This window comes from Pseudophryne corroboree (genome assembly GCF_028390025.1).
Source record: "Pseudophryne corroboree isolate aPseCor3 chromosome 3 unlocalized genomic scaffold, aPseCor3.hap2 SUPER_3_unloc_1, whole genome shotgun sequence".
NCBI lineage: Eukaryota > Metazoa > Chordata > Amphibia > Anura > Myobatrachidae > Pseudophryne > Pseudophryne corroboree.
Genome location: NW_026967493.1, coordinates 2,143,867 through 2,169,660, shown reverse-complemented (window position 1 = coordinate 2,169,660; position 25,794 = coordinate 2,143,867). Strand labels below are relative to the sequence as shown.

At 47.7% G+C, this 25,794-nt stretch overlaps 1 protein-coding gene across 3 annotated transcripts in view; it reads right to left on the bottom strand.

Moving 5' to 3' along the window:
• Positions 1–25,794, bottom strand: part of LOC134983116 (zinc finger protein OZF-like) — a 294,499-nt gene that overhangs the window by 29,868 nt on the left and 238,837 nt on the right. For 2 of the 3 annotated variants that reach the window (XM_063948832.1, XM_063948833.1), the window contains exon 1: positions 11,209–11,325. The exons of the other annotated variant lie outside the window; for it this stretch is intronic. The gene's annotated coding sequence lies outside the window, so the exon portion shown is untranslated. Of the gene's footprint in view, positions 1–11,208; positions 11,326–25,794 lie in introns of those variants that run through there. 3 annotated transcript variants of the gene reach the window in all.

The following is a 25,794-nucleotide window of genomic DNA, read 5'->3' as shown; positions in this document are numbered from 1 at the left end:
CCGCAGTTGCCGTGGAGATCCACGCATGTAACGCTTCCCCAAACAGAGCCTGACCTGTGAAAAGTAGGTTCTCCACACTCTTCTTGGATTCCGCGTACGCAGACCATTGGCGCAGCCAGAGTACACTGCGTGCCGAGACAGCCATGGAAGAAGCTCTCTCGTTCAGATGTCCAAGGTCTTTTATGGCTTCCACCATGAAACCTGCAGAATCCTGTATGCGACGTAAAAATAATTCAATGTCACTTATATCCATAGAATCTAAGTCCTCTAGTAAAGTGCCTGACCCCTTTACAATGGCTTTAGAAATCCATGCACAAGCAATAGTAGGTCTTAAAGCTACGCTATGTTCTGTGTATATATATATATATATATATATATATATATATATATATATATATATATATATATATATATATATATATATATCACCATCACCGTCCCCTGGATCAGTCGGTATCCGTGTCGACATGTATTATTTGTGCAAGAGCACGCTTTTTCGGATATACATCAGGGGTATTGGAAGAGGTAGCGGGAGCTGAATACGACAAAACCTCTACAGATCTTTTTAAATCCTGTGTTTCAGTCTCATTATGAGCTATCCTAGATTAAATCTGGGATATCATTCCCTTAATAGAAGCCACCCGTTGGGGTTTGGATTCAGAGGGCTGAGACAGTATATTACATTCCTGAGTACATGGAATAGACTCCTCTGGAGAAGATACACACTCTGCAGCACAAGACACAGAGTCCCTAGACATGGTAATGTGATATATAGACACACACACACACACACACACACACACACACACACACACACACACACACACACATAAGAAAATGTCAGACACAATTTCCTCCAGAGTACCTTCAGAAAGTCACAGAGTATAAGGAGCCAGACACACAGCGCCCCAGTAGTCAGTTATATGATAAATGCCTGGCGCTGACTGAGTAACCTTAATAGATTAAACAGTAAATAACACTCTCCCTCTCTTCTATAACCCCCTGGAACCGCTCAGGATAGCTGGAGTTATGTGGAGGGTCAGCATTCCCTGTCAGAGTTTCGGTAGCTGTGATCTGCAGAGAGAAAATGGCGCTGGTGAGTGCTGGATCCGATCTGAGGAGAAGCCCCGCCCCCTGTAATGGTGCGTCTTCCCTCACTAATTAGTTTATACTGGCCTGAGGTTTCCTGCAGCTAACAGTGGGATTAGCCCCTGTTAGCTAGTTTGACCAGTGTAGGGTATTGCACTGGCCCAGGGCACCCCTCACAGCGCCGCACACTATGGTACCGCTGAGCCCTCCGGAGTGCAGCCCGACCCTTATGCCGCCATTCTCGCCGGTGACCCGATTAAAAAATTAAAAAAACAAGAAAACTAAAAGAACTCCTAGGAGCTCACCTATCTGTGACCGGCTCCACCAGGCCCATTTTCTAAACAGAGTCTGGTAGGAGGGGCATAGAGGGAGGAGCCAGCCCACACTATTAAACTCTTAAAGTGCCCATGGCTCCCAAGGGACCCATCTATACCCCATGGTACTAATGTGGACCCCAGCATCCTCTAGGACGTAAGAGAAATCCTGTGCAAGTCACCATCGGTTTCCAGGCCGATCATCTGCATTACCAGTTACCTGTATAATCCTGTTCAAGTCACCATCGGTTTCCAGGCCGATCATCGACATTGCCAAGCATCTGTTTTAAGTTCTGTTTCAAGTCATCATCAGCTCCCAGGCCGACCAGCGTTTATTCCAGGTGATACCGGTTTCCAGAGCGATCTATATTGTGTGACTGTTTTGCTTTCAGAGACTCTCACAGAATTGCTGTTGGATTTGCTATTGCTCCAGTTATTTTATATATTTCTATGCTTCAATAAACACAATTGCGCACATGCGCAGGAACTTACTACAGCCTCCTCGTTTCCTCCACCGCACCACCACTGACCCACTAGTGACCCCCCTGGGAACCAACCCAGACAAACCACTTCCGCTGTACAGAAGGACAACACATGTCGCTCACCCTGTATAATAACAACAACAAGACACAACAGGCCTCTCTTCCTGTATATCACAGTATCACAGGCCTCTCTTCCTGTGTATTATGACAACACAGGCTGCTCCCCCTGTATAGGAGGGTGCCACAGGCTGCTCCCCATGTATAGGAGGACACCACAGGCCGCTCTGCATGTATAATAGGATCCCACAATCCGTTTTCTGTGTATAATATGACACCTATAGTAGAATGCCACCCCCCATATATTATAACACAGGCCACTCCCCCTGTAGAATAGCATGCAACCGGCCGCTCCTCCTGTCTATTATGACAACACAGGATGCTACCCCTGTATATTCTGACAACACAGGTCACTCCCCCTGTATACTAGGACAGCACAGGATGCTACCCCTGTATATTATGACAACACAGGCCGCTCCTCCTGTCTATTATGACAGCACAGGATGCTACCCCTGTGTATTATGACAACACAGGCCGCTCCCCCTGTATATTATGACAACATAGGCTACTCCTTCTGTATAGAAAGACAATACATGCCGCTCACTCTATATAATAATAGTAACAAGACACCACAGGCCCCTCCCCCTGCATAATAGGGCAACACAGGCTGCTCCCCCTGTATAGTAGGATGTCACAATACACTACCCCTGTAGAGTAGGATGCCACAGTCGGCTCCTCCTGTCTATTACGACAACACAGGCCACTCCCCCTATATACTATGACAGCACAGGATGCTACCCCTGTATATTATGACAACACAGGCTGCTCCCCCTGTATAGAAAGACAATACATGTCGTTCACTCTAAATAATAATACTAACAAGACACCACAGACCCCTATCCCTGTATAATAGGGCAACACAGGCTGCTCCCCCTGTAAAGTAGGATGTCACAATCCACTACTCCTGTAGAGTAGGATGCCACAGGCCGCTCCTCCTGTCTATTATGACAACACAGGATGCTACCCCTGTATAGCAGGATGCCACTGGCTACTCTCCCTGTATAGGAGGACACCACAGGCCGCTCTGCATGTATAATAGGATCCCACAATCCATTTTCTGTATAATAGGACACCTATAGCAGAAAGCCACAGGCCACCCCCTGTATATTATAACACAGCCTGCTCCCCCTGTATACTATGACAGCACAGGATACTACCCCTGTATATTATAACACAGGCCGCTCCCCCCGTAGAGCAGGATACCACAGGCCGCTCCTCCTGTCTATTATGACAACACAGGATGCTACGCCTGTAGCCTGTATATTATGACTAGTAATGTGCACCGGAAATTTTTCGGGTTTTGTGTTTTGGATTCGGTTCCACAGCCGTGTTTTGGATTCGGGCGTGTTTTGGCAAAACCTCCCTGATAATTTTTTGGCGGATTCGGGTGTGTTTTGGATTCGGGTGTTTTTTTACAAAACCCCCTCAAAAACAGCTTAAATCATAGAATTTGGGGGTCATTTTGATCCCATAGTATTATTAACCTCAATAACCATCATTTCCAGTCTATTCTGAACACCTCACAATATTATTTTTAGTCCTAAAATTTGCACCGAGGCCACTGGATGGCTAAGCTAAGCGACCCAAGTGGCCGACACAAACACCTGGCTCATCTAGGAGTGGCACTGCAGTGTCAGACAGAATGGCAGATTTAAAAAAGAATCCCCAAAAAGCACATGATGCAAAGAAAAAAATAAGAATTTACTTACCGATAATTCTATTTCTCGTAGTCCGTAGTGGATGCTGGGACTTCCGTAAGGACCATGGGGAATAGCGGCTCCGCAGGAGACTGGGCACAAAGTAAAAGCTTTAGGATAGCTGGTGTGCACTGGCTCCTCCCCCTATGACCCTCCTCCAAGCCTCAGTTAGGATACTGTGCCCGGACGAGCGTACACAATAAGGAAGGATTTTGAATCCCGGGTAAGACTCATACCAGCCACACCAATCACACCGTACAACCTGTGATCTGAACCCAGTTAACAGTATGATAAACGTAGGAGCCTTTGAAAAGATGGCTCACAACAATAAACAACCCGATTTTTTTGTAACAATAACTATATACAAGTATTGCAGACTATCCGCACTTGGGATGGGCGCCCAGCATCCACTACGGACTACGAGAAATAGAATTATCGGTAAGTAAATTCTTATTTTCTCTGACGTCCTAGTGGATGCTGGGACTTCCGTAAGGACCATGGGGATTATACCAAAGCTCCCAAACGGGCGGGAGAGTGCGGATGACTCTGCAGCACCGAATGAGAGAACTCCAGGTCCTCCTCAGCCAGGATATCGAATTTGTAAAATTTTGCAAACGTGTTTGCCCCTGACCAAGTAGCTGCTCGGCAAAGTTGTAAAGCCGAGACCCCTCGGGCAGCCGCCCAAGATGAGCCCACTTTCCTTGTGGAATGGGCTTTAACAGATTTTGGCTGTGGCAGTCCTGCCACAGAATGCGCAAGCTGAATTGTACTACAAATCCAACGAGCAATCGTCTGCTTAGACGCAGGAGCACCCAGCTTGTTGGGTGCATACAGGATAAACAGCGAGTCAGATTTTCTGACTCCAGCCGTCCTGGAAACATAGATTTTCAGGGCCCTGACTACGTCCAGTAACTTGGAGTCCTCCAAGTCCCTAGTAGCCGCAGGTACCACAATAGGTTGGTTCATGTGAAACGCTGAAACCACCTTAGGGAGAAATTGAGGACGAGTCCTCAATTCTGCCCTGTCTGAATGAAAAATTAGGTAAGGGCTTTTATATGATAAAGCCGCCAATTCTGAGACACGCCTGGCTGAAGCCAGGGCTAACAGCATTACCACTTTCCATGTGAGATATTTCAAGTCCACAGTGGTGAGTGGTTCAAACCAATGTGATTTTAGGAACCCTAAAACTACATTGAGATCCCAAGGTGCCACTGGTGGCACAAAAGGAGGCTGTATATGCAGTACCCCCTTGACAAACGTCTGAACTTCAGGCACTGAAGCCAGTTCTTTCTGGAAGAAGATCGACAGGGCCGAAATTTGAACCTTAATGGATCCTAATTTTAGGCCCATAGACAGTCCTGCTTGCAGGAAATGTAAGAAACGACCCAGTTGAAATTCCTCTGTGGGGGCCTTCTTGGCCTCACACCATGCAACATATTTTCGCCAAATGCGGTGATAATGTTTCGCGGTTACATCCTTCCTGGCTTTGATCAGGGTAGGGATGACTTCATCTGGAATGCCTTTTTCCATCAGGATCCGGCGTTCAACCGCCATGCCGTCAAACGCAGCCGCGGTAAGTCTTGGAACAGACAAGGTCCCTGCTGGAGCAGTTCTTTTCTTAGAGGTAGAGGCCACGGGTCCTCCGTGAGCATCTCTTGAAGTTCCGGGTACCAAGTTCTTCTTGGCCAATCCGGAGCCACGAGTATAGTTCTTACTCCTCTCTTTCTTATGATTCTCAGTACTTTCGGTATGAGAGGCAGAGGAGGGAACACATACACCGACTGGTACACCCACGGTGTTACCAGAGCGTCCACCGCTATTGCCTGAGGGTCCCTTGACCTTGCGCAATATCTGTCCAGTTTTTTGTTGAGACGGGACGCCATCATGTCCACCTTTGGTTTTTCCCAATGGTTTTACAATCAGTTGGAAGACTTCTGGGTGAAGTCCCCACTCCCCCGGGTGGAGGTCGTGTCTGCTGAGGAAGTCTGCTTCCCAGTTGTCCACTCCCGGAATGAACACTGCTGACAGTGCTACCACATGATTTTCCGTCCAGCGGAGAATCCTTGCAGCTTCTGCCATTGCCCTCCTGCTTCTTGTGCCGCCCTGTCTGTTGACGTGGGCGACTGCCGTGATGTTGTCCGATTGGATCAATACCGACTGACCCTGAAGCAGAGGCCTTGCTTGACTTAGGGCATTGTAAATGGCCCTTAGTTCCAGGATATTTATGTGAAGAGACGTTTCCATGCTTGACCACAAGCCCTGGAAATTTCTTCCCTGTGTGACTGCTCCCCAGCCTCTCAGGCTGGCATCCGTGGTCACCAGCATCCAATCCTGAATGCCGAATCTGCGGCCCTCTAGAAGATGAGCACTCTGTAATCACCACAGGAGAGACACCCTTGTCCTTGGAGATAGGGTTATCCGCTGATGCATCTGAAGATGCGATCCGGACCATTTGTCCAGCAGATCCCATTGAAACGTTCTTGCATGGAATCTTCCGAATGGAATCGCTTCGTAAGAAGCCACCATTTTTCCCAGGACTCTCGTGCATTGATGCACTGACACTTGGCCTGGTTTTAGGAGGTTCCTGACTAGCTCGGATAACTCCCTGGCCTTCTCCTCCGGGAGAAACACCTTTTTCTGGACTGTGTCCAGAATCATCCCCAGGAACAGTAGACGTGTTGTTGGAATCAGCTGAGATTTTGGGATATTTAGAATCCACCCGTGCTGACGCAGCACTACCTGAGATAGTGCTACTCCGATCTCTAACTGCTCCCTGGACCTTGCCCTTATCAGGAGATCGTCCAAGTAAGGGATAATTAAGACGCCTCTTCTTCGAAGAAGAATCATCATTTCGGCCATTACCTTGGTAAAGACCCGGGGTGCCGTGGACAATCCAAACGGCAGCGTCTGAAACTGATAATGACAGTCTTGTACCACAAACCTGAGGTACCCTTGGTGAGAAGGGTAGATTGGGACATGGAGATAAGCATCTTTGATGTCTAGGGATACCATAAAGTCCCCTTCTTCCAGGTTCGCTATCACTGCTCTGAGTGACTCATCTTGAATTTGAACCTTTTTATGTAAGTGTTCAAAGATTTTAGATTTAAAATTGGTCTCACCGAGCCGTCCGGCTTCGGTACCACAAACAGTGTGGAATAATACCCCTTTCCCTGTTGAAGGAGGGGTACCTTGATTATCACCTGCTGGGAATACAGCTTGTGAACAGCTTCCAATACAGCCTCCCTGTCGGCGGGAGATGTTGGTAGAGCAGACTTCAGGAACCGGCGAGGGGGAGATGTCTCGAATTCCAACTTGTACCCCTGTGATACTACTTGCAGGATCCAGGGGTCCACTTGCGAGTGAGCCCACTGCACGTTGAAATTTTTGAGACGGGCCCCTACCGTGCCTGAGTCCGCTTGTAAAGCCCCAGCGTCATGCTGAAGCTTTTGTAGAAGCGGGGCCGGGCTTCTGCTCCTGGGAAGGGGCTGCCTGGTGCAGTCTTTTCCCTCTTCCTCTGCCCCGGGGCAAAAAGGAGTGGCCCTATGCCCGCTTGCCCTTATGGGAACGAAAGGACTGATTTTGAAAAGACGGTGTCTTCTTCTGCTGAGAGGTTACCTGAGGTAAAAAGGTGGATTTCCCAGCAGTTGCTGTGGCCACCAGGTCCGATAGACCGACCCCAAATAACTCCTCCCCTTTATACGGAAATACTTCCATATGCCGTTTGGAATCCGCATCACCTGACCACTGTCGCGTCCATAACGCCCTTCTGGCAGAAATGGACATCGCACTCACTCTTGATGCCAGAGTGCAAATATCCCTCTGTGCATCTCGCATATATAGTAATGCATCCTTTAAATGCTCTATAGTTAATAATATAGTGTCCCTATCCAGGGTATCAATATTTTCAGTCAGGGAATCTGACCAAGCCACCCCAGCACTGCACATCCAGGCTGAGGCAATCGCCGGTCGCAGTATAACTCCAGTATGTGTGTATATACTTTTAAGGATATTTTCCAGCCTTCTATCAGCTGGTTCCTTGAGGGCGGCCGTATCTGGAGACGGTAACGCCACCTGCTTTGATAAGCGTGTAAGCGCTTTGTCCACCCTAGGGGGTGTTTCCCAACGCGCCCTAACCTCTGGCGGGAAAGGATATAGTGTTAATAATTTATTAGAAATCAGCAGTTTTTTATCGGGAGAAACCCACGCTTTATCACACACCTCATTTAATTCATCTGACTCAGGAAAAACCACAGGCAGTTTTTTCACACCCCACATAATACCCTTTTTTGTGGTACTTGTAGTGTCAGAAATATTCAACGCCTCTTTCATAGCCGTGATCATGTAACGTGTGGCCCTACTGGACATTACGTTCGTCTCTTCACCGTCGACACTGGATTCCGTATCCGTGTCTGGGTCGACCACCTGAGGTAGCGGGCGTTTTAACGCCCCTGACGGTGTCTGAGACGCCTGTACCGGCACTAGTTGATTTGCCGGCTGTCTCATGTCGTCAACAGTTTTTTGCAAGGTGCTGACACTGTCACGCAATTCTTTAAACACGACCATCCAGTCAGGTGTCGACTCCCTAGGGGGTGACATCACTAACATAGGCAATTGCTCTGCTTCCACATCATTTTCCTCCTCATACATGTCGACACAATCGTACCGACACCCAGCACACACACACAGGGAATGCTCTGATAGAGGACAGGACCCCACTAGCCCTTTGGGGAGACAGAGGGAGATTTTTCCAGCACACACCAGAGCGCTATATATATATATAGGGGTAACCTTATATAAGTGTTATTCCCTTAATAGCTGCTTATTTTGCCAAATAGTGCCCCCCCTCTCTTGTTTTTACCCTGTTACCGTAGTGTACTGCAGGGGAGAGTCAGGGAGCTGTCCTTCCAGCGGAGCTGTGAGGGAAAATGGCGCTTGTGTGCTGAGGAGATAGGCTCCGCCCCCTTTTCGGCTGCCTTTTCTCCCGCTTTTTTCTGGAAAACTGGCAGGGGTTAAATACATCCATATAGCCCAGGAGCTATATGTGATGTATTTCTTTTGCCACATAAGGTATTTTTCATGTTTTATTGCGTCTCAGGGCGCTCCCCCCCCAGCGCCCTGCACCCTCAGTGACCGGAGTGTGAAGTGTGCTGAGAGCAATGGCGCACAGCTGCGGTGCTGTGCGCTACCTTATCTGAAGACAGGAACGTCTTCTGCCGCCGCTTTCTCCGGACCTCTTCGTTCTTCTGGCTCTGTAAGGGGGCCGGCGGCGCGGCTCCGGGACCCATCTAGGCTGAACCTGTGATCGTCCCTCTGGAGCTAATGTCCAGTAGCCAAGAAGCCCAATCCACTCTGCACGCAGGTGAGTTCGCTTCTTCTCCCCTTAGTCCCGCGCTGCAGTGAGCCTGTTGCCAGCAGGACTCACTGAAAATAAAAAACCTAAATATACTTTTACTTCTAAGCAGCTCAGGAGAGCCACCTAGATTGCACCCTTCTCGGCCGGGCACAAAATCTTAACTGAGGCTTGGAGGAGGGTCATAGGGGGAGGAGCCAGTGCACACCAGCTATCCTAAAGCTTTTACTTTGTGCCCAGTCTCCTGCGGAGCCGCTATTCCCCATGGTCCTTACGGAAGTCCCAGCATCCACTAGGACGTCAGAGAAAAGAGGTGCACCAAGGTCGCTGTGTGACTTAGTTAAGCGACCCAAGTGGCCGACACAAACACCTGGCCCATCTAGGAGTGGCACTGCAGTTTTCTAGCAAGAGGATGAGTGCTTCCATCCTCATGTGAATCGGAACCACTAGCCATGAACATAGGCCAGGGCCTCAGCCGTTCCTACCCACTCCGTGTCGTAAATGGCATATTGGCAAGTTTACGCTTCTCATCAGACGCTTTTGATTTTGATTTTTGGGTAATTTTACTGAACATTTGTAGTATACTTGACGACACAGTGGTAGAGCAGTGGACTACTGTACCATACTGCTATATATATACTGGTGGTCACAGCAAAATTCTGCACTGTCCTCCTACTATATACTGCGCACAACTAAAATGCAGCACAGGTATGGATGCATAGTATACTTGACGACACAGACGTAGAGCAATGGACTACTGTACCGCATACCTCCCAACATGACCCTCTCCAGGAGGGACACAATGCTCTGCTCCTGGATTGCCCTATTTATTTATGATTGCCATCACCTGTGCTGAAACACCTTTCTTATCTATTAACCTGTTCAAAACAGGTGATGGCAATCACAAATTAAGAGAAAAGTCCAGAAGCAGAGCATTGTGTCCCTCCTGGAGAGGGTCATGTTGGGAGGTATGCTGTACCGTACTGCTATATATATATATATACTGGTGGTCACAGCAAAATTCTGCACTGTCCACCTACTATATACTACAATTCAGCACATATATGTAGCGTTTTTTCAGGCAGAGAACGTAGATATTTGCAGCACACTGAGCACAGAAACTGAGAGAATGCAGCCACGTCCTCTGGCTATCATCTCCAAAGCACGAGTGAAAATGGAGGCGACATGCGGTTCCTTATATAGAATACGATTCTCGCGAGAATCAGACAGCGGGATGATGACGTTCGGGCGCGCTCGGGTTAACCGAGCAAGGCGGGAAGATTCGAGTCTGCCTTGGACCCGTGTAAAATGGGTGAAGTTCGGGGGGGTTCGAATCCCGAGGAACCAGACCCGCTCATCGCTAATTATGACAACACAGACCGATCCCCCTGTATACTATGACAGCACAGGATGATACTCCTGTATATTATGACAACACAGGCCGCTCCCCCTGTATACTATGACAGCACAAGATGCTAACCCTGTATATTATGACAACACAGGCTACTCCTTCTGTATAGAAAGACAATACATGCCTCTCACACTATATAATAATAGTAACAAGACACCACAGGCCCCTCGCCCTGTATAATAGGGCAACACAGACTGCTCCCCCTGTATAGTAGGATGTCACAATCCACTACCCCTGTATAGGAGGATGCCAAATACCACTCCCCCTGTAGAGTAGCCCAACACATGCCGCTCCCCTGTATATTAAAATATCTCCTCTATATTTTAATACAACACAGGCTGCTCCCTCTGTACAGTAATAAAACACAGGCCCCTCTCTCTGCATAGCATAGCATAGGAAGACAACACAGGCCGCTACCCCTGTATTACAATGCCACAGGACACAACACCTGCCCCACCTGTATTACGGTACTGGCGGGGTCTGCGCCACCTGTATTACGGTAACGGCGGGGTCTGTGCTACCTGTATTACAGTAATAGGACACTAGAGTGTTAGCCACCTGTACAGGTATAATGCATCACCAGAGGCTGCTCCATCTGCACTATAACAAGGCACCAGAGGCTGCTCCCCCTGTAGTACAGTAACCTAACACCAGAGCTGCTCAGCTTATAGAATAATAATAATAATAATAATAATAATAATAATAATAATAATAATAATAATAATAATAATAATAATAATAATATTACCTGCTGCCAGACACAGCAGTGGTTGCTATCTGCTCTTGCTGCCTTGGTTGATGCTACCTCCCCTAGGTACGTCAGAAGCTCCCTTCTCCTACTCCGATATAGAATCAACCCTGCTGTCCTTGTGGGATTAATAGAAGGAAGGCGGAGCTCAGACCAGGGGAAAATGGCCGCCGCTCCTGACGTCACTAGACGGCCAGGGAACCTATCGCTGCTGCAGGTGCCGGACTGGTCTACAAGAAAATGGCCGCCGGCCTCCTGCACTGAGGACATGTATGGTAATACATTTTACAGATCGCGGGCCTGAGACGGGGTGTATAGGGGAGGGGCCAGTCACCAGGAAGCAGCTTGTCCAATCACTCTCTACTTTCGCCCTGTGCGTTCCACCTTACTTCCGGTCATTGCATTCCGTTCCACACAAAGGATGCTGGTGTCCTGTTGTTATTTATTATAATACAGGAGGAGCGGCCTGTGGTGTCCTGTTGTTATTATTATACAGGAGGAGCAGCCTGTGGTGTCCTGTTGTTGTTGTTATTATTATTTCTCTATCGTCCTAAGTGGATGCTGGGGTTCCTGAAAGGACCATGGGGAATAGCGGCTCCGCAGGAGACAGGGCACAAAAAAGTAAAGCTTTACTAGGTCAGGTGGTGTGCACTGGCTCCTCCCCCTATGACCCTCCTCCAGACTCCAGTTAGATTTTGTGCCCGAACGAGAAGGGTGCAATCTAGGTGGCTCTCCTAAAGAGCTGCTTAGAGAAAGTTTAGTTTAGGTTTTTTTCTTTACAGTGAGTCCTGCTGGCAACAGGATCACTGCAACGTGGGACTTAGGGGGAAAGTAGTAAACTCACCTGCATGCAGAGTGGATTTGCTGCTTGGCTACTGGACACCATTAGCTCCAGAGGGATCGAACACAGGCCCAGCCGTGGAGTCCGGTCCCGGAGCCGCGCCGCCGACCCCCTTGCAGATGCTGAAGCGTGAAGAGGTCCGGAAACCGGCGGCTGAAGACTCCTCAGTCTTCATAAGGTAGCGCACAGCACTGCAGCTGTGCGCCATTTTCCTCTCAGCACACTTCACTGGGCAGTCACTGAGGGTGCAGAGCGCTGGGGGGGGGCGCTCTGAGAGGCAAATATAAACCTTATACAAGGCTAAAAATACCTCACATATAGCCCATAGGGGCTATATGGAGATATTTAACCCCTGCCTGACTGGAAAAATAGCGGGAGAAGAACCCGCCGAAAAAGGGGCGGGGCCTATCTCCTCAGCACACGGCGCCATTTTCTGTCACAGCTCCGCTGGTCAGAACGGCTCCCAGGTCTCTCCCCTGCACTGCACTACAGAAACAGGGTAAAACAGAGAGGGGGGGCACATTAATGGCTATATATATATATATATATTAAAGCAGCTATAAGGGAGCACTTAATATAAGGATATCCCTTGTATATATAGCGCTTTGTGGTGTGTGCTGGCAGACTCTCCCTCTGTCTCCCCAAAAGGGCTAGTGGGTCCTGTCTTCATTAGAGCATTCCCTGTGAGTTTGCGGTGTGTGTCGGTACGTGGTGTCGACATGTATGAGGACGATATTGGTGTGGAGGCGGAGCAATTGCCAAATATGCAGATGTCACCCCCCAGGGGGTCGACACCAGAATGGATGCCTTTATTTGTGGAATTACGTGATGGTTTATCTTCCCTTAAACAGTCAGTTGAGGACATGAGGCGGCCGGACAATCAATTAATGCCTGTCCAGGCGCCTCAAACACCGTCAGGGGCTGTAAAACGCCCTTTGCCTCAGTCGGTCGACACAGACCCAGACACGGGCACTGATTCCAGTGACGACGGTAGAAATTCAAACGTATTTTCCAGTAGGGCCACACGTTATATGATTTTGGCAATGAAGGAGACGTTACATTTAGCTGATACTACAGATACCGTAAAACAGGGTATTATGTATGGTGTGAAAAAACTACAAACAGTTTTTCCTGAATCAGAAGAATTAAATGACGTGTGTGATGAAGCGTGGGTTGCTCCTGATAAAAAGTTGATAATTTCAAAAAAGTTATTGGCATTATACCCTTTCCCGCCAGAGGTTAGGGCGCGCTGGGAAACACCCCCTAAGGTGGACAAGGCGCTCACACGCTTATCCAAACAAGTGGCGTTACCCTCTCCTGAGACGGCCGCACTTAAGGATCCATCAGATAGAAAGATGGAAGTTATTCAAAAGAATATATACACACATGCAGGTGTTATACTACGACCAGCTATAGCAACTGCCTGGATGTGCAGTGCTGGAGTAGTTTGGTCAGAATCCCTGATTGAAAATATTGATACCCTAGATAGGGACAATGTTTTACTGTCGTTAGAACAAATAAAGGATGCATTTATCTATATGCGTGATGCACAGAGGGATATTTGCACACTGGCATCTCGGGTGAGTGCTATGTCCATTTCAGCCAGAAGAGCCTTATGGACACGACAGTGGACAGGCGATGCGGATTCAAAACGTCACATGGAGGTTTTGCCGTATAAAGGGGAGGAGTTATTTGGAGTTGGTCTATCAGACTTGGTGGCCACGGCTACTGCCGGGAAATCCACTTTTTTACCTCAAGTCACTCCCCAACAGAGAAAGGCACCGACCTTTCAACCGCAGCCTTTTCGCTCCTACAAAAATAAGAGAGCAAAGGGCTTGTCGTACCTGCCACGAGGCAGAGGAAGAGGGAAGAGACACCAACAGGCAGCTCCTTCCCAGGAACAGAAGCCCTCCCCGGCTCCTGCAAAAACCTCAGCATGACGCTGGGGCCTCTCAAGCGGACTCGGGGACAGTGGGGGGCCGTCTCAAAAATTACAGCGCGCAGTGGGCTCACTCGCAGGTAGACCCCTGGATCCTGCAGATAATATCTCAGGGGTACAGGTTGGAATTAGAGACGGATCCTCCTCATCGTTTCCTGAAGTCTGCCTTACCAACCGTCTCTTCCGAAAGGGAGAGGGTGTTGGAAGCCATTCACAAGCTGTACGCTCAGCAGGTGATAGTCAAAGTACCCCTATTACAACAAGGAAAGGGGTATTATTCCACTCTATTTGTGGTACCGAAGCCGGATGGCTCGGTAAGGCCTATTCTAAATCTGAAGTCCTTGAACCTCTACATAAAAAAGTTCAAGTTCAAGATGGAGTCACTCAGAGCAGTGATAGCGAACCTGGAAGAAGGGGACTTTATGGTATCCTTGGACATCAAGGATGCGTATCTACACGTTCCGATTTACCCCGCACACCAGGGGTACCTCAGGTTCATTGTTCAAAACTGTCACTATCAGTTTCAGACGCTGCCGTTCGGATTGTCCACGGCGCCTCGGGTCTTTACCAAGGTAATGGCCGAGATGATGATTCTTCTTCGAAGAAAAGGCGTATTAGTTATCCCATACTTGGACGATCTCCTAATAAGGGCAAGGTCCAGAGAACAGCTGGAGACAGCTTTAGCACTATCTCAAGAGGTGCTAAGACAACACGGGTGGATTCTGAATATTCCAAAATCCCATTTAATCCCGACAACTCGTCTGCTGTTCCTAGGAATGATTCTGGACACGGTTCAGAAAAAGGTTTTCCTTCCAGAGGAAAAAGCCAAGGAGTTATCCGATCTGGTCAGGAACCTCCTAAAACCAGGAAAAGTGTCAGTACATCAATGCACAAGAGTCCTGGGAAAAATGGTGGCTTCTTACGAAGCAATTCCATTCGGCAGATTCCATGCAAGAATATTCCAAAGGGATCTGTTGGACAAATGGTCAGGGTCGCATCTGCAGATGCACCTGCGAATAACCCTGTCACCAAAGACAAGGGTGTCACTTCTGTGGTGGTTGCAGAAGGCTCACCTATTAGAAGGCCGCAGATTCGGCATTCAGGATTGGATCCTGGTGACCACGGACGCCAGCCTGAGAGGCTGGGGAGCAGTCACACAAGGAAGAAACTTCCAGGGAGTATGGACGAGTCTGGAAAAGTCTCTTCACATAAACATTCTGGAACTAAGAGCAATCTACAATGCTCTAAGCCAGGCGGAACTTCTCCTGCAAGGAAAGCCGGTGTTGATTCAGTCGGACAACATCACGGCGGTCGCCCATGTAAACAGGCAGGGCGGCACAAGAAGCAGGAGTGCAATGGCAGAAGCTGCCAAGATTCTTCGCTGGGCGGAGAATCACGTGATAGCACTGTCAGCAGTGTTCATCCCGGGCGTGGACAACTGGGAAGCAGACTTCCTCAGCAGACACGATCTTCATCCGGGAGAGTGGGGTCTACATCCAGAAGTCTTCAACATGTTAATAGACCGTTGGGAAAGACCAATTGTAGACATGATGGCGTCTCGCCTCAACAAGAAACTGGACAAATATTGCGCCAGGTCAAGAGATCCACAGGCAATAGCTGTGGACGCACTGGTAACTCCTTGGGTGTACCAGTCAGTGTATGTGTTTCCTCCTCTGCCGCTCATACCAAAGGTATTGAAGATCATACGGCAAAGAAGAGTAAGAACAATACTAGTGGTTCCGGATTGGCCGAGAAGGACTTGGTATCCGGAACTTCAAGAGATGCTCACGGACGAACCGTGGCCTCTACCTCTGAGAAGGGACCTGCTACAGCAGGGTCCCTGTCTTTTTCAAGACTTACCGCGGCTGCGTTGACGGCATGGCGGTTGAACGCCAGATCCTAAAAGGGAAAGGCGTTCCAGAAGAAGTCATTCCTACCTTGATTAAGGCACGGAAGGAAGTCACCGTGAAACATTATCACCGCATTTGGCGAAAATATGTAGCGTGGTGCGAGGATCGGAGGGTTCCGACGGAGGAATTCCAACTGGGTCGTTTCCTACATTTCCTGCAATCAGGATTATCTATGGGTCTCAAATTGGGATCCATTAAGGTTCAAATTTCGGCCCTGTCAATATTCTTCCAAAAAGAATTGGCCTCTGTCCCTGAGGTCCAGACTTTTGTCAAGGGAGTACTGCATATACAGCCTCCTGTGGTGCCTCCGGTGGCACCGTGGGATCTAAATGTAGTTTTAGATTTCCTCAAATCCCATTGGTTTGAACCATTGAAAAAGGTGGATTTGAAATATCTCACATTGAAAGTGACTATGTTACTAGCCCTGGCCTCTGCCAGGAGAGTATCTGAATTGGCGGCTTTATCTTATAAAAGTCCTTATCTAATCTTCCATTCGGATAGGGCAGAACTGCGGACTCGTCCGCATTTTCTCCCTAAAGTGGTATCAGCATTTCATCTGAACCAACCTATTGTGGTGCCTGCGGCCACTAGCGACTTGGAGGACTCCAAGTTGTTGGACGTTGTCAGAGCCTTAAAAATATACATTGCAAGGACGGCTGGAGTCAGAAAATCTGACTCGCTGTTTATATTGTATGCACCCAACAAGTTGGGCGCACCTGCTTCTAAGCAGTCGATTGCTCGTTGGATTTGTAACACAATTCAACTTGCACATTCTGTGGCAGGCCTGCCACAGCCTAAAACTGTAAAAGCCCACTCCACAAGGAAGGTGGGCTCATCTTGGGCGGCTGCCCGAGGGGTCTCGGCATTACAACTCTGCCGAGCAGCTACGTGGTCGGGGGAGAACACGTTTGTAAAATTTTACAAATTTGATACCCTGGCAAAGGAGGACCTGGAGTTCTCTCATTCGGTGCTGCAGAGTCATCCGCACTCTCCCGCCCGTTTGGGAGCTTTGGTATAATCCCCATGGTCCTTTCAGGAACCCCAGCATCCACTTAGGACGATAGAGAAAATAAGAATTTACTTACCGATAATTCTATTTCTCGGAGTCCGTAGTGGATGCTGGGCGCCCATCCCAAGTGCGGATTATCTGCAATACTTGTACATAGTTATTGTTAACTAATTCGGGTTATTGTTAAGGAGCCATCTTTAAGAGGCCCTTTCTGTTGTCATACTGTTAACTGGGTTTAGATCACAAGTTGTACGGTGTGATTGGTGTGGCTGGTATGAGTCTTACCCGGGATTCAAAATGCCTCCCTTATTGTGTATGCTCGTCCGGGCACAGTACCTAACTGGAGTCTGGAGGAGGGTCATAGGGGGAGGAGCCAGTGCACACCACCTGACCTAGTAAAGCTTTACTTTTTTGTGCCCTGTCTCCTGCGGAGCCGCTATTCCCCATGGTCCTTTCAGGAACCCCAGCATCCACTACGGACTCCGAGAAATAGAATTATCGGTAAGTAAATTCTTATTTATTATTATACAGGGGGAGCAGCCTGTGGTGTCCTGTTGTTGGTATTATTATACAGGAGAAGCGGCCTGTGGTATCCTGTTATTGTTATTATTATTCAGGAGAAGCAGCCTGTTGCGTCCAGTTATTATTATTAATTATTATTATTATTATTATTATTATTATTATTATAATGGGGAGCAGCCTGTAGTAGTATTATTATTATTATTAATAATAATAATACTACAGGCTGCTCCCCATGTATTATAATAATAATAATAATAATTGGACGCCACAGGCTGCTTCTCCTGTATAATAATAACAATAACAGGATTCCACACAAAGGATGCTGGTGTCCTGTTGTTATTTATTATAATACAGGAGGAGCGGCCTGTGGTGTCCTGTTGTTATTATTATACAGGAGGAGCAGCCTGTGGTGTCCTGTTGTTGTTGTTATTATTATTATTATTATACAGGGGGAGCAGCCTGTGGTGTCCTGTTGTTGGTATTATTATTATACAGGAGAAGCGGCCTGTGGTATCCTGTTATTGTTATTATTATTCAGGAGAAGCAGCCTGTTGCGTCCAGTTATTATTATTATTATTATTATTATTATAATGGGGAGCAGCCTGTAGTAGTAGTATTGTTATTATTATTAATAATAATAATACTACAGGCTGCTCCCCATGTATTATTATAATAATAATAATAACTGGACGCCACAGGCTGCTTCTCCTGTATAATAATAACAATAACAGGATACCACAGGCCGCTCCTCCTATATAATAATAATAATATTATTATTGATTATTATTATATAGGAGGAGCGGCCTGTGGTATCCTGTTATTGTTATTATTATTATTATTATTATTATTATTATTATTATTATTATTATTATACAAGAGAAGCAGCCTGTGGCATCCAGTTATTATTATTATTATTATTATAATAATAATACATGGGGAGCAGCCTGTAGTATTATTATTATTATTAATAATAATAATACTACAGGTTGCTCCCCATGTATTATAATAATAATAACTGGACGCCACAGGCTGCTTCTCCTGAATAATAATAATAACAATAACAGGATACCACAGGCCGCTTATCCTGTATAATAATAATAAATAATAATAACAATAACAAAACACCACAGGCTACTCCCCAGTATAATAATAATAATAATTATTATTATTATTTAAAAACAATAACAAACACAGGACACCACAGGCTGCTCCTCCTGTAAAATAATAATACCAACAACAGGACACCATAGGCTGCTTCCCCTGAATAATAATAACAGGACACCACAGGCTGCTCCCCCTGTATAATAATAATAACAGGACACCACAGGCTGCTCCCCCTGTATTATTATAATAATAATAACAGGACACCACAGGCCGCTCCTCCTGTATTATAATAATAACAACAACAGGACAGTCTGTGGTGTCCTATTAAACAGGATTTTGATACCTACCAGTAAATCCTTTTCTCCTAGTCCGTAGAGGATGCTGGGGTCCACTTCATGACCATGGGGTATAGACGGTTCCGCAGGAGCCATGGACACTCTTAAGAATTTTCAGTGGCTGTGAACTGGCTCCTCCCTCTATGCCCCTCCTCCAGACCTCAGTTATAGGAACTGTGCCCAGGGAGACGGATATTTCGAGGAAAGGATTTACTTTAATACTAATGGTGAGATACATACCAGCTCACACCTCAACCATGCCGCACAACATGGCATTCAACATAACACCTGCCAATCGGCAAGAACCAATTACAGCAAACATGCTGAAACTAATAAAACACAACATGTGTGATTCTAATAAACAAAACTGCAGGTAAAGTACGTACTGGGACGGGCGCCTAGCATCCTCTACAGACTAGGAGAAAAGGATTTACCGGCAGGTATCAAAATCCTGTTTTCTCATGTGTCCTAGAGGATGCTGGGGTCCACTTCATGACCATGGGGTTTATACCAAAGATCCAGTACGGGCCGGAGAGTGCGGATGACCCTGCAGCACCGATTGACCGAACTTGAGGTCTTCGTCGGCCAAGGTGTCAAACTTGTAGAATTTTGCAAATGTGTTTGACCCCGACCAAGTAGCTGTTTGGCAAAGATGAAGTGCCGAGACCACCCGGGCAGCCGCCCAGGATGAGCCCACCTTCCTAGTGGAATGGCCTTCACCGACGTCAGTAACGGCAATCCAGCTGTAGTATGAGCGTGCTGAATCGTACTTCTTATCCAACGCGCAATAGTCTGCTTGGAAGCAGGACACCCAATCTTGTTGGGAGCATACAGGACAAACAAAGACTCTGTTTTCCGTATTCGAGCTGTTCTAGCGACATAAGTCTTCAAAGCTCTAACCACATCTAGAGACTTTGACTCAGTGAACGTGTCAGTAACTACTGGCACCACAATAGGTTGGTTTATGTGGAAAGATGAAAACACCTTTGGAAGAAAATGTTGACGAGTTCTCAACTCTGCCCTATCTTCATGGAAGATCAGGTAAGGGCTCTTGTGAGACAAGGCCCCCAACTCAGACACCCACCGTGCGGATGCCAATGCCAAAAGCATCACCACTTTCCAAGTGAGAAACTTCAACTCTATCTCTTGTAGAGGCTCAAACCAATCCGATTGAAGTAATTGCAACACCACATTAAGGTCCCATGGTGCCACTGGAGGCACAAATGGAGGCTGGATGTGCAGAACCCCTTTCACGAAGGTCTGAACCTCTGGAAGAGAGGCTAATTTTTTTGGAAGAACACTGACAAAGCCGAAATCTGAACCTTGATTGACCCCAATCGGAGGCCCGCCTCCACACCAGCCTGCAGAAAATGGAGAAAACGTCCCAACTGAAACTCTTCCGTAGGAGCCTTCTTGGATTCACACCAAGACACATATTTTCTCCAAATACGGTGGTAATGTTTCAACGTTACTCCTTTCCTGGCCTGAATAAGGGTGGGGATGACTTCCTTGGGAATACCCTTACGGGCTAGGATCCGGCGCTCAACAGCCATGCCGTCAAACGTAGCCACGGGAAGTCTTGATACACGCATGGCCCCTGCTGCAGCAGGTCCTCGCGAAGAGGAAGAGGCCGAGGATCTTCTATGAGCAACTCCTGAAGATCCGGGTACCAAGCCCTCCTTGGCCAGTCTGGGGCAATGAAGATTGCTCAAACTCTTGTTCTCCTTATCATCCTGAGCACCTTTGGGATCAGCGGAAGTGGAGGGAAGACATATACCGACCGGAACACCCACTGGGCCACTAGCGCATCCACTGCTATTGCTTGAGGGTCTCTCAACCTGGAACAATATTTCTGAAGCTTCTTGTTGAGATGAGATGCCATCATGTCTACTTAAGGAACTCCCCAAAGACTTGTTACCTCTGCGAAGACTTCTTGGTGGAGGCCCCACTCTCCTGGATGGAGATCGTGTCTGCTGAGGAAGTCTGCTTCCCAGTTGTCTAATCCCGGAATGAAAATTGCCGACAGAGCTTTTACATGTCTTTCTGCCCAGAAGAGGATCTTCGTCACCTCTGCCATTGCCGCTCTGCTTTTCGTTCCGCCCTGCCTGTTTATGTACGCGACTGCTGTTACATTGTCCGACTGGATCTGCACGGAATGATCTTGAAGAAAATGTACCGCTTGTTGAAGGCCGTTGTAAATGGCTCTCAATTCCAGCACGTTTATGTGAAGGCAGGCTTCCTGACTTGACCATTTTCCTTGGAAGCTTTCCCCCTGATTGACAGCTCCCCAGCCTCGGAGACTTGCATCCGTGGTTACCAGGACCCAGTCCTGAATCCTGAACCTGCGTCCCTCTAGTAGGTGAGAACTGTGTAGCCACCACAGGAGCGAAATCCTGGCTTTTGACGACAGGATTATCTTCCGGTGCATGTGTAGGTGGGATCCCGACCACTTGTCCAACAGGTCCCACTTGAATACCCTGGCATTGAACCTGCCAAACTGTATGGCCTCGTAGGCCACCACCATCTTCCCCAACAACCGAATGCACTGATGGATCAACACACTTGATGGTTTTAATATATGTTTTACCATTTTCTGGATTTTCAGAGCCTTTTCCACCGGAAGAAATACTCTCTGACCTTCTGTGTCCAGAATCATCCCGAGAAAAGACAATCTTGTCGTCGGTTCCAACTGTGACTTTGGATAATTTATGATCCAACCGTGTTGTTGGAGTATTGACAGGGAGAGTGTGATGTTTTGTAACAACTCCCTTTATCAGAAGATCGTCTAGATAAGGAATTATATTGACTCCTTTTTGACACAGGAGAACCATCATCTCCGCCATCACCTTGGTGAATACCCTCGTCGCCGTGGAGAGACCGAAAGGTAACGTCTGGAATTGGTAATGGCAATCCTGAACCGCGAATCTCAGATAAGCCTGGTGAGGAGGATAAATGGGAACATGCAGGTAAGCATCCTTTATGTCTACAGACACCATGTAATCCCCCTCCTCCAGACTGGAAATCACTGCCCTCAGTGATTCCCTTTTGAACTTGAATCGTTTCAAGTAGAGATTCAGATTTTTCAGGTTTAGGATCGGTCTGACCGAGGAGTCCGGCTTCGGAACTACAAAAAGGTTTGAATAAAACCCCTCCCCTTGTTGTGACAAAGGTACCAGGACTATGACCTGATCCTGACATGATTTTTGGATTGCCGCTGTTACTGCTTCCCTTTCTGGAAGAGAAGCTGGCAAGGTCGATTTGAAAAATTGGCATGGGGGAACGTCTTCAAACTCCATCTTGTATCTCTGGGACACTATTTGCAACACCCAGGGATCCAGGCCAGACAGAATCCAACCTTGGATGAACAGTTTGAGACGTGCCCCCACCCGAGCGGCCTCCCGCAAAGGAGCCCCAGCGTCATGCTGAAGATTTGGCAGAAGGGATAGATTTCTTCTACTGGGAACCTGAAGCTGCTGTGGACTTCTTTCCCTTTCCCCTTCCCGCAACGAAGGGGGAACCTCTCGCTTTTTTGTATTTATTGGGCCAAAAGGACTGCATGTGCGGGTGATATTTTTTTGCCGGTGCAGGCGCAAAGGGCAAAAATGTTGACTTACCTGCGGTAGCCGCCGAGACTAACGCATCCAGTCCATCGCCAAATAAGGCCTCATCAGTATATCGGATAAGCCTCCAAAACTCTTTTAGATTCTGCATCCACGTTCCACTGGCGAATCCACAACGCCCGCCGAGCCGATACTGCCATGGTAGCGGCTTGTGAACTCAAGAGTCCAATATATTTAATCGCTTCTAACATGTATGCGGCAGCGTCTTTGATATTCCCTAACTTAAGGAGTATCTTATCTTTATCAATCGTGTCAATTTCAGATGACACGCTTTCTGACCATTTTTCAATAGCAAAACTCACCCACGTGCAAGCAATTGTGGGCCTGAGCAGCGTACCATTGGCAACATAAATGGATTTCAATGTAGTTTATATCTTTCGGTCTGCCGGCTCTTTTAGTGAAGCCGTGCCAGGTGCAGGGAGAATTACCTTCTTTATCAACCTGGACAGTGCACTGTCTAACACAGGGGGTGACTCCCATTTTTTCCTGTCCTCCCCCGGTAAAAGGATAAGCTATCTGAATCCTTTTGGGAATACAAAATTTATTTTCGGGATTCACCCACATCCCTTCAAAGAGTGTATTAAGCTTGTGGGAAGGAGGGAAAGTGACCTTAGATTTCTTTTCTTTATAGAAATAAGCCTTCTCCTGAGGTACAGGAGTGGCTTCCGTGACTTCCAGAACTTACCTTATAGCCACAGTCATATATTGTATATTTTTTGCCAATTTATGATGTATTTCTCTGGAGTCACTATCGTCGACACAAGAATCAGTGTCCGTGTCGGTATCAGTATTCGCAAATGGTCTCTTATGTGACCCAGAGGGGTCGCCTGCGGATGGAAGAACAGAGCCCTGAAAAATCACATCCTCCACCGATTTTCTCCAGCACTCAGCATGAGATTCAGACTTATCAAACCTCCTATTGATATGATGCATACTATCACGTATTTCTTTCACCCATGCAGGCTCTTGGTGTGCCGGCAGCGCCACCACATTACACTTCTGTGTCCCTAAAATGGTTTCCTTCGGGGAGGAACTCCCTGCCTCTGACATGTCTTACACACGTGTACAACACACACACAGACACACTGGGACTTATAGGGGACAGACCCACAGTAAAATCTGTCAGAGTTTAGGAGCAGCCAGTTCACAACCCCAGCGCCAGTATCTAATGCCTGTGAACACAGAATGCCCACTGACATGGAGCGCTTTTTACACAGTAAAACACCAAATTCGCTTGTGCTCCCCCTGTTTTGCACCCTGATACTTGTAGTCAGAAGTGAAGGAGGACCAGCAAAGTCTCTGCAGCCTGAGGAGAGAGAAAATGGCGCTGAGCAGTGTGCTGGCTGCCTGAGGAAGAAGCTCCGCCCCACAATGGCGCATTTTTACCTCAGAAACTTTTCATAACATTTACACTGGCGGGGTAGACCTGTGCCTGGGCATCTTATGCCCCCTTTTTGCCAGTTTATAGAGGTGTTTTTGCTGCCCAGGGCACCATCCCCCGCACCCTGCAGTGCCTGTCTGTGGGGGCAGCAATGGCGCGCTGCACTCCCGCCAGCCGCGCTGTACCTCAGCTGTCACTTTTCTTGATAGAAGATCTGTCTTCTACTCACCTGTCTTCTGACTTCTGGCTCTGTGAAGGGGTTGACGGCGTGCTGTGGGAGTGAGCATCTAGACACGGCTAACGCTTAGTACCCTTCAGGCGCTAATGGTGTCCTGTCAGCCAGAAGCAGCGCCATGAAACTCTTCAGGAAGTTGGTTCCTACTTCAGCCCCCTCAGTCCCACGAAGCAGGGAGACTGTTGCCAGCAGTTCTCCCTGAAAATAAAAAACCTCACATAAGTCTTTTCAGAGAAGCTCAGTAGAGCTCCCCTGGAGTGCAACCAGTCTGCCTGGGCACATTTCTAAAACTGAGGTCTGGAGGAGGGGCATAGAGGGAGGAGCCAGTTCACACCCATTGAAAAGTCTTAAGAGTGCCCATGGCTCCTGCAGAACCGTCTATACCCCATGGTCATTAAGTGGACCCCAGCATCCTCTAGGACGTATGAGAAAATACATTTTAAACCTACCGGTAAATCTTTTTCTCCTAGTCCGTAGAGGATGCTGGGGACTCCATAAGGACCATGGGGAATAGACGGGCTCCGCAGGAGACATGGACACTAAAAGGAACTTTAGATATGGGTGTGCACTGGCTCCTCCCTCTATGCCCCTCCTCCAGACCTCAGTTAAAGAAACTGTGCCCAGAGGAGACGGACAGAACGAGGAAAGGATTCTGTTAATCCAAGGGCAAGATTCACACCAGCCCACACCATCCACACCGTATAGCATGGAATATACGAACCAGTTAGCAGTATGTAACAAAACAGCATCAGCCCGAGACTGATCAAACTGTAACATAACCCTTATGTAAGCCAAAACTATATACAAGTCTTGCAGAATTTAGTCCGCACTGGGTCGGGCGCCCAGCATCCTCTACGGTAGGTTTAAAATCTTATTTTCTCTTACGTCCTAGAGGATGCTGGGGACTCCGTAAGGACCATGTGGATTATACCACAGCTCCAAAACGGGCGGGAGAGTGCAGATGACTCTGCAGCACCGATTGAGCAAACATGAGGTCCTCCTCAGTCAGGGTATTAAACTTGTAGAACTTTGCAAAGGTGTTTGAACCCGACCAACTCGCCGCTCGGGAAAGCTGTAATGCCGAGACACCTCAGGCAGCCGCCCAAGAAGAGCCCACTGTCACAACTGAGGGTTTTGGCTGAAAGGAAAAAGCCTCAGTTGTAGGGGCTGAGAGGAACTTAAACCGGGGAGGTTTAATCAGACCCCTGGACATGTAAGTGTTTAAATGAAACCCGAAGGTGTGACCATGACAACCAGGTAAAAGTCAAAATAAAAGTTTATTCACAGACTCCGTGTAAACAGACAGCATTCAAGGTTAAATAATGGCAATAATAAATAATATAGGCCCTCATTCCGAGTTGTTCGCTCGGTATTTTTCATCGCATCGCAATGAAAATCCGCTTAGTACGCATGCGCAATGTTCGCACTGCGACTGCGCCAAGTAACTTTGCTATGAAGAAAGTAATTTTACTCACGGCTTTTTCATCGCTCCGGCGATCGTAATGTGATTGACAGGAAATGGGTGTTACTGGGCGGAAGCACGGCGTTTTAGGGGCGTGTGGCTGAAAACGTTACCGTTTCCGGAAAAAACGCAGGAGTGGCCGGAGAAACGGTGGGAGTGCCTGGGCGAACGCTGGGTGTGTTTGTGACGTCAACCTGGAACGACAAGCACTGAACTGATCGCACAGGC